General features: G+C 46.4%; 1 long non-coding RNA gene across 1 annotated transcript in view; it reads right to left on the bottom strand.

Moving 5' to 3' along the window:
* The window catches only part of LOC134021878 (uncharacterized), a 35,670-nt gene extending 20,670 nt beyond the window's left edge, over positions 1–15,000 (bottom strand). The window contains exons 1-2 of the long non-coding RNA XR_009930592.1: positions 14,979–15,000; positions 3,486–3,758 (exon numbers count right to left, since the gene is read on the bottom strand). This is a non-coding gene — a long non-coding RNA (uncharacterized LOC134021878). The remainder of the gene's footprint in view (positions 1–3,485; positions 3,759–14,978) is intronic.

The following is a 15,000-nucleotide window of genomic DNA, read 5'->3' as shown; positions in this document are numbered from 1 at the left end:
TGTAAAATTTTAATGATCTTTTCTGGATTTCTAACGTTAATGGGAATTGGCCTAATTCTGCACGACATGCATTTGTGGGTGTTTTTCTTTGGATATTTGTAATATATTTTGACAGAAATCAGCATGGAGAGTCTATATTGGGTGCTTGTCCCAGCTACCAAAGTGTAGATGGCTGAGTGGGTCCATATCTCACTTCCATAGAGAGCAACTGGCTTGATGATGCTGCCCAATATTTGACACCTAATCTTAATTGGGATGGTTATTTTATAAAGATTTTTGTTTTATTGCATAGAAAGCTCTACGATTTTCTCTTTAAGTGCATTCACTGCCAAGCGGAAGCTACCAGAGGCTGTCATTTGTAGGCCTAGGTATGTATAACTCATTGTGTGTTCCACAGTTTTGTTTCCCAGACAGGGATTTCATTTATGTGTCATGGAGAGGGAGGCTGGGTGCTGCTGATTGTTCGAGGGTCGCTGGTAGTTGGTCTCTCTCCCCTCTCTCTCCTCTCTCTCTGTGTATGTGTGTGTGTGAAACAGCAGTTTCATCAGTAGACTTCCTCCCAGCCTGGTCCAGCTTGTGGTTAATAAAGCTCAGGCATGAGGCTGCAGCCAGGCCTAATCCTGCTAATTACATTCCGACAGTGAGTGTGTGTGTGCTTGCATGTAGAAGAGTGTAAAGATTGTGTGTGTTAGGAGTGTGTGTGTGTTTGTGTTTTTCCGGTCCATGTTAATTACAGGGAGAGCAGACAGAGATAGGTCACAGAGGGGGAGGTGTGTATGTGTGTGTGAGAGTCTGGGTGTGTGAGTCTCTGTGTGTGTGTGTGTGTGCTTCTTTATCACTTGATAAATCCTCTGCTGTGATAGCTGTTCTAGCCTGGGCCAGCATGTGGAGAACATGTTGCCTCAGAGTTAATCAACAACATGGCTGCCATCAGTCCCACCCTCAACAACATGGCTGCCATCAGTCCCACCCTCAACAACATGGCTGCCATCAGTCCCACCCTCAACAACATGGCTGCCATCAGTCCCACCCTCAACAACATGGCTGCCATCAGTCCCACCCTCAACAACATGGCTGCCATCAGTCCCACCCTCAACAACATGGCTGCCATCAGTCCCACCCTCAACAACATGGCTGCCATCAGTCCCACCCTCAACAACATGGCTGCCATCAGTCCCACCCTCAACAACATGGCTGCCATCAGTCCCACCCTCAACAACATGGCTGCCATCAGTCCCACCTTCAACAACATGGCTGCCATCAGTCCCACCCTCAACAACATGGCTGCCATCAGTCCCACCCTCAACAACATGGCTGCCATCAGTCCCACCCTCAACAACATGGCTGCCATCAGTCCCACCCTCAACAACATGGCTGCCATCAGTCCCACCCTCAACAACATGGCTGCCATCAGTCCCACCTTCAACAACATGGCTGCCATCAGTCCCACCTTCAACAACATGGCTGCCATCAGTCCCACCTTCAACAACATGGCTGCCATCAGTCCCACCCTCAACAACATGGCTGCCATCAGTCCCACCCTCAACAACATGGCTGCCATCAGTCCCACCCTCAACAACATGGCTGCCATCAGTCCCACCCTCAACAACATGGCTGCCATCAGTCCCACCTTCAACAACATGGCTGCCATCAGTCCCACCTTCAACAACATGGCTGCCATCAGTCCCACCCTCAACAACATGGCTGCCATCAGTCCCACCCTCAACAACATGGCTGCCATCAGTCCCACCTTCAACAACATGGCTGCCATCAGTCCCACCCTCAACAACATGGCTGCCATCAGTAGTATGTGTGTGTGTGTGTATAAGTAAGTGTGTGTGTGTGTATAAGTGTGTGTATAAGTGTGTGTGTGTGTATGTGTGTGTGAGTGAGGAGCAGCGGGGTTCCTCTATGTGCCTCATTCATCACACTCATTAGCTTCCCAAGGGTAAATATAAAACACACTCACTCTCTCTCACACACACTCACTCTGTCACACACACACTCCCTCTCTCACACACACTCACTCACGAGCACACCCAGCAGGGTGTCTGCCTCTGTAACATTTGATCATCCATCTGAATCTGCAGTCTAATAACTGGGTCCTCTACAACACACACATCACTCTGTCTCCTTCCTCTCCCTGTGCAGAACATAAAACACACACACACACATCCATAATACTTACAGCCTGGAGGCATCTAGGGTTTTTCGGCAATATCAGACTGACGGCTATGTCTTCTCTAAGGAGGTTGTGTGTGTGTGGTGTGTGGTGTGTGTGTCGTGTGTTTGTGAGTGACATAGAGAGACTCTAGAGAGCAGGAGAAGTAAAAGGAGTGAGATTGATGACAGAGTGTCTGGAGGCAACATGGACCAATTCAGCTAAGCTAGCTCTAGTGGTCCTGGCTTTACCTGGAAGGCTAGTAAAATACACACACACATGTGCTCTCTCTCACACACACACATGTACTCATACACAAAGTGAATGAGACGAGAGGATAAAGGTCGACACAGGGACAAGATGGATGCTCACCTTGCTGATCGTTGCAGGTTTTTCTATGTTTATCCATCTATCCCTCATTTCCTCCATCCCTCAATACATCCATCTACCCAGACATACCTGCATTCCTTCCATCCATGCATCAGTCAGTCTATCATTCCTTCCATCCATGCATCAGTCAGTCTATCATTCCTTCCATCCATGCATCAGTCAGTCTATCATTCCTTCCATCCATGCATCAGTCAGTCTATCATTCCTTCCATCCATGCATCAGTCAGTCTATCATTCCTTCCATCCAGGCATCAGTCAGTCTATCATTTCTTCCATCCATGCATCAGTCAGTCTATCATTCCTTCCATCCATGCATCAGTCAGTCTATCATTCCTTCCATCCATGCATCAGTCAGTCTATCATTCCTTCCATCCATGCATCAGTCAGTCTATCATTCCTTCCATCCATGCATCCTTTCATTAATCGATCCAGTCCATCAACAGTCATATTGCACCGCTGACACTGTTAAGGACAAGAGCAGACTGCAGCGTATCATCTGCACTGCTGAGAAGGGGATTGGTTGCAATCTGCCTACCCTCGAGGACCTGCACACCTCGAGGACCCTGAGGCGAGCGAGGAAGATTGTGGCCGACTCCTCCCACCCTGGACACTCTCTGTTCCAGCCACTCCCCTCCGATAGGACCAAAACCTCACGCCACAAGAACAGTTTCTTCCCATCTGCAGCTGGCCTCATCAACAAGGCCAAGGACTCCCACTGTCATTAACATTCTTATTTCCATCAAAAGTCCATCAAAAGTCATATTGCACTGTCTTATAATAGTCATATTGCCATAACAGGCCCATGTGACTGAACCACCTTCATCTGAGCCCTACTTACAATTAGCTACTGCACAAACATTTACAAATAGGATTTTTCCAGTTATGGAAAATCCACCCCTGACCCTGACCCCCGACCCTAACCCCCGACCCTGACCTGTGGTCTCGGTGGCGTCCAGGCTGCCGGCCAGCTGCTCCAGCAGGCGCACCCTGGCGGCGTTCCTGCGGTGCTTCTTGCCTTCGTAGTGCTGCTGAGCCATGAGGGGGTTGTTGAACCAGGCCCCACAGAGGCAGCAGTACTTCCCTGCCTCCCCGCCACCTCCCACAACCACCAGCGGGGGCAGCGGACAGCCAGGCCAGCCAGGGGGCAGGGGGGCCGGAGGGGCCGGGGGGGCAGGCTCGGAGGGCTGGGGGGTGGAGGGGGACGAGTCTGGAGAGAGGGGAGGAGGGGAGGGATGGTGGGGGGAGAATTGGGAGGGGGGGAGGGAACAAATGCAGCTGTCAGAAACTCTGGATTTAATGGTCTTCGTGAGACAATTCAACGTGGAATGAATATTGAAGGAATGAATGAATATTAAAACCGTTCGACATATAAAACAAAGACACACACAAGTTTGTATTGCTATTCTTGTGGGGACTCAAAATTCAGTCCTATTTAAAATGATCTTAAACCCTTCAATCCTATTTAAAACCTTTAAACCCCTTAAACCCTCTTAAACACAAACATATTTATACATATACAAATCAACACACACACACAATTACAGACACGTAAACACCAAGACATACATAACCACTATATGGGTAAAGTGAAGAGCCCTATAGAGACTGTGTGAAGCAGCACGTCTCCAGGCCTGATCTATCGAGCGATAAGGATCACGATGAGGGCAAGGTTAGTCAGGGTTAGTTAGACACTCCAGACACCAGAATACTGGCTTATTTCCATTTCATTCATATTTCCACTCCTTCTTCTTCGCTTCTGCCCTCTTATACCCTTTTCTCATCTTCTCTCCCCTCCCCTCCTGTCCTGTGCTCACCTCCCCCTTTCTCCTCTCTCCTCTCCTCCTCCCTTCTCCTCTCCTCCTCTCTTCTCTCCCCTCCTGTCCTGTGCTCACCTCCCCCTTTCTCCTCTCTCCTCTCCTCCCTTCTCCTCTCCTCCTCTCTTCTCTACCCTCCTCCCTCTCCTCTCCTCTCTCGTCCTCTCCTCCTCTCTCGTCCTCTCCTCCTCTCTCGTCCTCTCCTCCTCTCTTCTCTACCTTCCTCCCTCTCCTCTCCTCCTCTCTCGTCCTCTCCTCTGCTCCTCTCTCCTCTCCTCTCCCCTCCTCCCTTCTATCCTCCTCCGCTCCTCTCATCCTCTCTTCTATCCTCTCCTCATCTCCACTTTCCTCTCCTCCTCTCTGCTCTCTTATCTCCCCTTCTCCCTCAGAGCTTGAGTACAGTACTGTTCATTGTGGGTCAGCATCCTATCTCTGACCAGGGTCAGGCCAGAGATTTTCCTCAACATCACAGGCAATGTTTTCTCTAGCCAAACAGCAGGGAAAATGCCCCTGAATGCCTGAGCCATCCATGACAAGACTCAAGAGCAATGTCCCCACAAACTTCTTCCATGGCTTGGAGAAGGTTGTTCTGTCATAGGGATTTCTGTCATAGTGTGGCATGGATCTCATTTGAGATTGTTGTTCTTCTTCCTCTTCCTCTGCCTCTTCCTCTCCCTTGTCCACCTCCTCTCATTTGGACAATTATTCCTTTTCTTCTGATATTTGCATCCATGATTTCAAAGTACAGATCAGCTTACCTTTGTATTCATTCCAAACCCCTGATTGCTTGTTGAGTATATTTGCTTGTTAGTGCTTACACATGGATAATTGGTTGTTAAGGGTGTTTGAATTGCGCTGTTTTGGGTTTACTTATCAAATGGCAGTGTTTTCTGAATGACATAATGGTGATAATTGTGTCTTAAAGTAAGAGGTGTGTTTAGACTTTTGCAAAGAAGTGTGAATGAACCTGAGAAATGTGTCAAAAAGGGTAAATTGTGTTTAAAGACTGGGGTACATGGTCTTTCTGCTGGGATTTGGCAAAATGGTTTTGTGGTTATGGCTTACACATACCATTTTTGTGTGTTAGCAATCGAGAAAAACTGTCATAGTCAAATATATATTTGATTTCTTCTTGCGTCTCTGGGAGTGAAGTCATGTAGCCTATGCGACAATTACGTTTCGTTTTCAGCATGAGGGTCACGTCACGTGTATATACATACACCTAACACTCCCTCCCAGTGACTCTGAGTCGCCACTTTCCTCAAGCCCCTTTGCTCTGGTGCCATCTCGATTTGATTATATGTGACAAATAAGATTATTAAATTCATGTTTTTTCTAAAAGTAATGGTTCGCAAATGATCTCAGATTTTCAGCGTTTTTTATGGGTTTTTTTTTCCCCAAGTAGGCCTACGACTTGAGTCATTTTTCCAAGTGCGTTCTTAGGTCAACATTTAAAAAAAAACTCTTGTCTATAAATCAACATGAACATCAACAAACATCAACAAAATGTCAGGGGAGTATTCCAGGTAGCAGGTTTAGTGAAAACTTTGAGTTGTTTAACCCTGAAAAGAGGCTTACTCCGAGGTTTCCGTTCCAGAAAGAGAGGTAACGAAACCTTTTGGTAAGTTTCCATGGTAACTTACTCCGTGAAACTAACCTGCTCGCTAGAAGGTTTTCCATGCCAAACTCTGCGTTTTTATCTATCCCCTCCCTCTTTCTGAGCCTGATAGCGTTGGAAGACTAGGGATATCCTTTCCTGGTTCAGCCAACCGATCTCAAACAAAATTTAATTCGCTTAGTTATACGCCGGGAGAGGATTTTAAGACTGCGATTCGATGTGCTTTAATTCCCTGATGAATACCTAGATTAACGTTACCGTTTCCCGTCACAATCTGGAATGTATTTTAGCAACATTGTCAGCCCTTAGGCCAACATCGCTAATGTTACTCGCCGTGGACGTGCACTCAGAACTGACCAAATGCTTTTTGGCACTGAAATAAAGACAAATAATTGAAATTGTATTTGGTCTTCTTCATTGCCTACAAATAGAAATCTAACAATGAGTATGTTTATTGGCTATTGTTCCTATAATTTACATGATTCACCTGTGACCATGTACCATCCTGTAACTGGTGTTTCAGCAAATCTATTTCAACATTGTAGGGGGTCAATATTGGCCAAACAACTGAAACTAATTCCCCTATGGTTTGAAGGAAGATGGGAAACTGAACAGTGTATTAACATTAACCAAATAATGCCAATACCAATGGAATTACAGTTATTCGACTCTATGGGTTAAATCAGAGCAAGAATGGTCAAAGTAAGGTTTACGCTCCTGTTTCGCCCGCGAGACAAAAATGCTGCCTCCCCCTTCCTCAGTTACGACGCACTAAATTCTAACAAATATATTTTTTAGACGCTACACATGTTATACATCGTTGGAAAGCTACGATTCTTGTGCTTCCATTGAAATAAACCAATTCAAGATCAAGTCACAATAGCAAGCAAAGTCAACGTCTTTTTCCGGTGAACATTCCTTCAACAATGCCAAAGAAAAAAGTTGTACTCACCCTAAGTTGTTCAAATAGGTCCAGGTGTGCAAATCATGCCATCAAAACTTGATCTGCGTAAGTCCCAAGGGTTCAAAGTATCTAACCATGTAAAGTAATTCGTCCAAATACAATGTTTTACGTTCATGAATAGCCATTATCCTTTGTTTCATTATGCAAGTTAGCCGACGGAAGAAACAACTTGTTCACATAAAAGTGTTATTTTGTCCGGTTTATCAACGGAGTATTTACAAAATGAAGGTCTCAAAATGTCCGTTGAACCCTCCCCTTTTGATTGACACCTTGTTCGACCCAATAGGAGCTTCCATGCCCCGTTGACAGCCCTCTAAAGCCAACTAGGTCTGTGCGTCCTGCCCCCCCCCCCCGCCCCCCCCCCCACACTCGTTCTAAACAAATTTCTCGAACTGGCTTCGACTGGCTCTGAAATTAGCTCGTTAGCCTTGTAGCTGACAGCTAGCTGAAAATGCCAATACCTCATTTGTATGCGTCTGTGGAGCCTTCAAAATAACAGTCGATTGCGCAATATGGTTGACAGAATCAGTGTTCTTTGTGCGCCAATCCTTGGAATCAGATAAAGCACTCCAATGTGTTCATGCTTCAGTTTTTGTGTTTCAGTATTACTAATTAGGGATTTAGCTATTATATATGATATTTCTAAGTACCAGAGATGGGCCAGAGATAACAATTATGAAAAATAATACCTTTTTATTTGACCTTGACCTTGGTTACAAAGGGTCATTTTGGAGTCTCCAAAAGACCCTTTTAGAAAATTCCTGGATGTATTCTTATAAAAACATGTGTCAAATATGAATATATTGTGGTATTATGTTTGACTTTTGATTTGAATTGGGTAAGGCTTCAACCTGTGGTCCAATTTAGTCTTCCAGATAATACCTACCACCTCTAGGCCTCTTCAGGCCTCTGTTTTCAAAACAAAATCTAGGCGGAAATAGAAATTTTCACTTTCCTTGTGTTCAAGCTTCTATTACTCAACACTAGAAGGACTGACAGGGGTCCTGACAACAGGGGACATAACTTCAGAGTGTCAGCTTTCAAAAGAGATCATTTACATGCATGTACTCCAAATGGTTCAAGAACAGCTTCCAATTTACTTTGGGTATGCTGTTTAGGCGTTTTCAGGCAAATTTAACAGGAACATGAAAAGGTTAAATAATATAATAATTTAATCATATTGCAAATGAATGAAATCAATGAAGGTTAACTCTTACCTACTCTACCATGATTATTGTAAACTAGAGATAGAAAGCAAGAGGTGAGGAAGAAGGAGTAGGAAAAGCCAGAGCTGAGGAGAAGGTCTCAGGAGATCAAGAATCCACAGATGCTTCACAATTCCTTTTATACCCAAAACAACTAATAACACCACAATCTTGACCCTTACTTATCAACATGACTAGCAATGCCACAGTAAGTTACACAATGATGTGTGAGAGCCATCAAGTTGAGACTCCATCCAGTAACTCCAGATTTTACCATATGAGAGGTGGGGGCAGGTTGATAGCCTTACAAGATCAGCCTTTATTCTTCTGCCCTAAGTACACCATCTCTTGGTCAAAATAGAAATTCAGCAAATTCAACAATTAATATTGATATAGATTATTGTTTCTACAATTAACATCACCTGTTACATGCATCCTCCTGTAACTGGTGTTCCAGTAAATCTTTTTCAAGATTATCCTTTATTCTTCTACCCTAAGTAGGCCTACACCATCTCTTGGTCAGTTTTTGGCAATTCTTCATGAGGTGCAATTTGTACAACTCATTTACTTGTAACTGGGAATACATGGGATTGCATTACATTTCACAGTTCCACATGCAGAATTCACCTGCCATTAAATGAACATATCACTGTATACTGCATCCATGCTCTGTTCAACAGGATCAGAATGTGCAAATCGTTTTTTATATTCATTATTCTCATAATGTCAGTGTAACTGACAATTCCACACAAGCCTGTAAATAAAAGTACATGGGGAGAGAACTACCAGTAGCTACCATAAATAATTCTCTGCATCCATTTTCTGCGGCAGCAGTCAATGTCTCTTCGTCATCTTAATCATCATCGCCATCATCCTTTGATGAAAATATTAAGCAAATTACCAGAACTGCATTTTTCCATCTACGTAATATAGTCAATATAGCTGAAATACAAAAATTCCTGTATTTTGTAGCAATTCAATGAGGGGATCCCTCATTGAATTGCTCCTCCCAAGGTTTCTTCAATTTTTTCTCCTGCAGTGAGTTTTTCTGGGAGTTTTTCCTTGCCTTCCTTGAGGGTTTAGGTTGGTTGAGGGGCAGTTCTATACGCTGCTACAGCCGTGTTGCTTTTTTTCCGTAATATGTGCTCAGATTGACCATAAACACGGAATAAAACTTATATCTGAAGTGTGGTGAAGTAGGACAAGGTTTTTTGTTGCTGGGTGCCATGGTTGATCCCAGTATCGGAGCTCCATTGATGTTGGCTTTTAATAGTTCTCATGCGCGCGCTTAACTCAGAGTTGACGTACTCCGAGATGAGTTAACAAATTCAAATCAGCTTTTCTGGAACCGAGTTTTCAGAGTTTCCAATTTTAAAGTAACTCAACTCAGAGTTCAGGGTTAGGCTCAGAGTTTGTTAAACCCGCTACCTGGAATACCCCCCAGGAGATACATTGTACATTGTTGTTGTGTACATTACGGTAAAAAATGCACTAATAATAAAGTGAGTGTTGGCAAAACCGGTTGTCATTTTTATGTTGAGGCGGCAGGGGTGTTGTCGGCAGCTGCTGAATGTAACTAATAAAGTAACTTGTAATCTAACTTAGTTACTTTTAAAATCAAGTAATCTGTAAGGCAGGGGTTGGCAACAGGCGGCCCGCGGGCCAATTGTGGCCCGCCAGCGATTTTATTTGGCCCGTCAAAATATTTCCGCTTATATTTTTTTTGTATCGTTTTTTTCCCCGTCGACTTTTATTTTGAAACCGGAAACTGGGTATGGTGTCATTGACTTTTCTTAAGTATTTTCTCGCTATTTCATCGCTACCATAGACATATGATCCAAAGCACCCCGATAGCACCCCCCAAAATATTGCTTGTGAAATTAATAGTTTTCAGGCCCGGAGTGGCCATCGGGAGAATAGGGAGAATTCACGGTGGGCCGCTCTGCCCGCTTATAAATTAGGCCAGAAGATCACTTGCTTTCTCTTAGTTTTTTCACACACCGAATAAAAGGATATGTCTTAAGTTTGTTAAGTTACTGTGTGACTGATAAGTAAGCTAATAGGCTACATTAGGTTTTAATCTAATTAAGCGCATGATCTGACCGTGCATTAAAAAGTGCTGTTTTCAGTTGTCGCGCATGCTCTCTTTCTCAAACACAAGTATGTGTACCAAGTTGTTGCTATTGAGACAACTCTAAACCATCATTTATTGTTGTGGAGGGAGTTAGCTAGATTACGCTGATGCGAAAAGAATAAACTGGGAGGGAAAAAGATCCCAGGAGGAACTGAAAAAGCCAGGTAAAAAAATAAAGATCTGTCACTTCATAAATCTAGGTTCTTGCAAGGGTGGGAAAAATGTTTTCTTAAAAGCCCTGAATCTTTCAGGTAAACATTTGGGTTGTAATTTCCGGAAAATATAAGAATATGAGTCCAACGTAATGTTTATTTAGGTTAGGCTACATAAAGTTTAAAAACTATTTTGCACCGAAATTAATGCAAAACCTTTCGCTCGTGCGAATGCGCGCTCGCATTAATATGAACTTCCGATTTCACCTCACATCAAAACCTTCGCTAGGTCCTAGTAATGCTATTCTCACTGGATGACAGTATTTATGTGCACCAACGATGACGACCCACCACGTTGGGATGACAGTGACGACCATGTTGATAGAGAGAGTTCGTTAAAATAATGAAATTATTCAAACAGACCACCAATTCACATTCACATGGTTAATAGGCCTAGTTGTTGCGAGTGCACGTATCGCAAGGGCACCTATCGGAGCGTCTAAATAGGCAGTAACCCAGACTCTGGCCCGTCATCTTGTGGCGAGGAAAAATACTGGCCCGCGGCCCAAGTTACTTGCAGACCCCTGCTGTAAGGTAACTAAATTACTTTTTAGAGGAGTAATCAGTAATCAGATTACTTTTTCAAAGAAACTGTGGCAACACTGGTGTCTGTGTGTCTGTGTTTGGATGTGTGTGTGCATGTTTGTGTGTTTGTCTGTACTGCATGTTACACCAACCCAGGCTAAACATTGAAAATGTTTGTGTATGTGTGGGGGGGGGGTTAATTGCATTGTTAACACCTTTTCCCAGAGTTCCAAGCTGCTGTATGCTGTTCCCAGGTGCAGGCCTCCAGGATACGCACAGGTTATAACTAGTGCAAGCAAACTAGTCAAACGATTAAAATATTTAATCGCGATTAATCGCATTAATGTCATAGTTAACCCGCGATTAATCGCAATTAATCGCACATTTTTATCTATTCTAAATGTCCCTTGATTTCTTTTTGTCCCATTATTTTTTCTCATTGTATTGCTTTTATCAACATGGAAAAGTGGATCGGATTGCTTAGTGCAAATGTTATTATTTTTTTTTAAAACAACATTGCAATCGCCTGGCTTAGACGAGGGGGCGGAGAATTCGCATTAGCTGTGTGCTTGGCCATCAACTGGTATTTCTGACTGGACATGCTGCGATGATAGCTCAGTTCACAACGACAAAACACACAGATCACTTTGGTCTTGTCAATGGAACCATTTGGCAACTTTTTAAAAGTAAACTTTCCATTCAGAATCTTATTGGCATCCATTTCGGCGTCTCGCGCTCGCCATCCACTCAAAACGTAACGTTAGCCTACTACTCTTTAGCTGGCTCGCAAGCCCAAACAAGTGTGTGCGGTATGCCTGTTGTTTTGTTTCCGGTCTAGCTAGATCCGGTGTGGTGTTGTAGTTTTTCTAACGTCAGTTGTTGCAACAGCATGTGAAAAAAACTACTAAGTTTGCTAGGCCAAAAACAACGTTAATCTTGCGCTAAAATAATTGACGCCGTTAAAATGGGTTTGCGTTAACGCCGTTAATAACGCGTTTAACTGACAGCACTAGTTATAACACATGAAGACCCTAACCCTGAACACAACATGAAGACCCTAACCCCGAAGACAACATGAAGACCCTAACCCTAACCCCGAACACAACATGTAGACCCTAACCCTAACCCCGAACACAACATGTAGACCCTAACCCTAACCCCGAACACAACATGTAGACCCTAACCCTAACCCTGAACACAACATGAAGACCCTAACCCCGAAGACAACATGAAGAAACATTCAGGGAGATCTTGTTAGGTGTGTGGTGCTGGAGTATGAGGGGGGCAGCTGTTCTAACAATGTTCTGGTTGGTTACATGGAGCTCTCTTCGTTCTCCTAGTTACTGTATCCATGCGTGGTCGGTGATCCAGCTTTTCACCGACCACACACACAAACACACACACACTCACCCCCCCACCCACACACCCATCCACCCATCAGAAAACTCACCTATCTCTACCTCCCTCCACCTCACTCCACCTCTCTCCACCTCTCTCTGAGAGCAGGGGAGCTACAGCCTGTCTTCTCTGGAGAGGCAGATCTCTCTGTCTTTGTCTCTCTATCCTTCTCCTTCTCTTCCTTTGAACTATGTACAGTGGAGCAGAAGTAAACTGTTTTCACAGAGGGAGTGTGTGTGTGTGTGTTTGCATGCGAGGTGCGTGTGTGTTTTAGTGAGCGTGTGTGTGACCGGGATTGCGTGTGTGGGGTTGCGAAGGGGGCATCTATGCTTTTTGCTCACTACCTCTCAAGGGCATCACTATCACACATGACCACGACTGTCTTTCACTGCGTACGTGTGTGTCTCCGAGTGTATATGTGTATGTGTCTCTGTGTGTGTGCCTACTTGAAGCAGAGCCACTGGTCTGAGTTATTATGAAGGTTACTTTTGAGGCTAATCTCTCCTGAGTTTCTCATCCCTTCTCTCACTCGGCGCATACCTCTTCCTTTCCGTCTTTATTTTCCCTCCCTCCCCTCTCCTCCCCCTCCTCCTCTGCCTCCCTCCCCTCTCCTCCCCCTCCTTCTCTGCCTCCCTCCCCTCTCCTCCCCCTCCTCCTCTGCCTCCCTCCCTCCCCTCTCCTCCCCCTCCTTCTCTGCCTCCCTCCCCTCTCCTCCCCCTCCTCTCTGCCTCCCTCCCCTCTCCTCCCCCTCCTCCTCTGCCTCCCTCCCTCCCCTCTCCTCCCCCTCCTCCTCTGCCTCCCTCCCCTCTCCTCCCCTTCCTCCTCTGCCTCCCTCCCCTCTCCTCCCCCTCCTCCTCTGCCTCCCTCCCCTCTCCTCCCCCTCCTCCTCTGCCTCCCTCCCCTCTCCTCCCCCTCCTCCTCTGCCTCCCTCCCTCCCCTCTCCTCCCCCTCCTCCTCTGCCTCCCTCCCTCCCCTCTCTTCCCCCTCCTCCTCTGCCTCCCTCCCTCCCCTCTCCTCCCCCTCCTCCTCTGCCTCCCTCCCTCCCCTCTCCTCCCCCTCCTCCTCTGCCTCCCTCCCTCCCCTCTCCTCCCCCTCCTTCTCTGCCTCCCTCCCCTCTCCTCCCCCTCCTCCTCTGCCTCCCTCCCTCCCCTCTCCTCCCCCTCCTTCTCTGCCTCCCTCCCCTCTCCTCCCCCTCCTCCTCTGCCTCCCTCCCCTCTCCTCCCCCTCCTCCTCTGCCTCCCTCCCTCCCCTCTCCTCCCCCTCCTCCTCTGCCTCCCTCCCCTCTCCTCCCCTTCCTCCTCTGCCTCCCTCCCCTCTCCTCCCCCTCCTCCTCTGCCTCCCTCCCTCCCCTCTCCTCCCCCTCCTCCTCTGCCTCCCTCCCCTCTCCTCCCCCTCCTCCTCTGCCTCCCTCCCTCCCCTCTCCTCCCCCTCCTCCTCTGCCTCCCTCCCTCCCCTCTCTTCCCCCTCCTCCTCTGCCTCCCTCCCTCCCCTCTCCTCCCCCTCCTCCTCTGCCTCCCTCCCTCCCCTCTCCTCCCCCTCCTCCTCTGCCTCCCTCCCTCCCCTCTCCTCCCCCTCCTTCTCTGCCTCCCTCCCCTCTCCTCCCCCTCCTTCTCGCCTCCCTCCTCCCCTCTCTTCCCCCTCCTCCTCTGCCTCCCTCTCTTCCCCCCCCCTCTCTTCCCCCTCCTCCTCTTTCTCCCTCCTCCCTCCAGGTTCCCCTGTCACTTGAACCACGGGAAGTCCCCTTCTATCCTGCACAGAAGTGACACAACTCCAAAGTAGAGCAAACTACAGTGAAGTTTTCAGCTTCTGTCGAAAGCAGTCCTTAATAAAACACTAAATGTGCTCATTTAGCGGACACATTAGATCCTAAGGCATGAACAGAGGGTGTTTGAACTTGTGACGTCTTAATTGGGAGATACTGAGCTAAAGCTACACCCATCCCTGATTCTCCTTTCAACCATCCTCTCAGATGGACTAGCTCAGAAGTTACTGTTTAGTCTGTGATGCCAATCTGGTATCACGCTGTTTCGTGTTCATAAACATGGAGAAATTGATCCATTGAATCTTGTCCCAGATTGTCTGACTGGTTCGATAGATTCATTTTTGTGTGTTGTTGAGCACAAAACAGCTTGAAACTGCAGCTACATAATCTAGTATCTGCTACATGCTACACCCTCTAGTATCTGCTACATGTTGAAGGATTCCACTTTTGTACCATTGTCTCTGCAGATAACTTGGTGAGTTCTGTTGCCACGAGTGCCAAGTTGTGTTTAAGTGTGTGTGCCTGTGTGTGTGTGTGTGTGTGTGTGTGTGTGTTACTCTCTGTCAGACAGTCATATAGACGGACAGACAGACAGACGGACGGACGGACAGACATACACACAGACAGGCAGACAGACAGACAGACAGACAGACAGACAGGCAGACAGACGGACAGACAGAAAGACAGGCAGACAGAAAGACAGGCAGACGGACAGGCAGACAGACAGGCAGGCAGGCAGGCAGACATACATACGGATGGACAGACGGACAGGCAGACAAACAGACTGGGTGTTACCTGTGGGTGTGGGGCTGGACGA

The sequence above is a fragment of the Osmerus eperlanus genome, chromosome 6 (assembly GCF_963692335.1).
Source record: "Osmerus eperlanus chromosome 6, fOsmEpe2.1, whole genome shotgun sequence".
In the NCBI taxonomy this organism is placed as follows: domain Eukaryota; kingdom Metazoa; phylum Chordata; class Actinopteri; order Osmeriformes; family Osmeridae; genus Osmerus; species Osmerus eperlanus.
This window is presented reverse-complemented; position numbering and strand designations above follow the sequence as displayed.